The sequence below is a fragment of the Onychostruthus taczanowskii genome, unplaced genomic scaffold (genome assembly GCF_017590055.1).
Source record: "Onychostruthus taczanowskii isolate IOZ18803 unplaced genomic scaffold, ASM1759005v1 scaffold273, whole genome shotgun sequence".
NCBI lineage: Eukaryota > Metazoa > Chordata > Aves > Passeriformes > Passeridae > Onychostruthus > Onychostruthus taczanowskii.
Window position 1 is genome coordinate 62,441 of NW_024500051.1, and position 765 is coordinate 63,205.

Below are 765 nucleotides of genomic sequence, written 5' to 3' on the forward strand. Positions count from 1 at the left end.
ATGAACTGGTCAGAAAATTATGACTTCCACTAAGGTGCCTCTGGGCCTGAGGCAGGGCAGGACTGCTATAAAAGGCAGCCTAAGTCTCTGCTCTCTCATCCACTTCTCTCACCTCCTCCTCTTCAGGAATCAGGTGAGTGCTAAGCCTCTTCTCCTCTTCCTGCTTCAAGACCAGCTAGCTCTTGCCTGGGCTGGAGGTCTCAGCTGAGAGGGGCTGTCGTAGTGCAGGGCTGGAAGCAGCTTTTGCTGAGAGAGGGCAGGGGAGAGAAGGTTTTGTGCAGAGAGAGAGAGGCTGGGACTGGGCTGCGGTGGCTCCTGGGCTTTGAGCTGGGCAGTGCAATGTGGGCCAGGAGGTGCCTTGGCTGCAGGGGGTTTGGGTGCAGTGCTGCTTCTCATGTGCCCTCACTCTGTGCTTCTCCCTGCCCTCTGTGCCAGGTGCACCCGTGAGCCCCAGCCATGTCCTGCTGCAAGCCCTGCGACCCTTGCTGCCAGCCCTGCGGCCCCTGCCCGCTGGCCAGCAGCTGCAATGAGTGCTGTGTCAGGCAGTGCCAGAGCTCCCACGTTGTCATTGAGCCACCTGCTGTGCTGGTGACCCTGCCTGGCCCCATCCTCAGCTCCTTCCCACAGAACACCGCCGTGGGATCCTCCACCTCTGCTGCTGTTGGCAACATCCTCAGCTGTGGCGGAGTGCCCATCAGCTCTGGGGGCCGTGACCTCTCCTGCATCACCAACTCCTTTGGTGGCAGCAGATGCCGTCCCTGCTAA

General features: G+C 60.5%; 1 pseudogene; it reads left to right on the plus strand.

Moving 5' to 3' along the window:
* Nucleotides 1–765, plus strand: LOC121337531 (annotated as a pseudogene).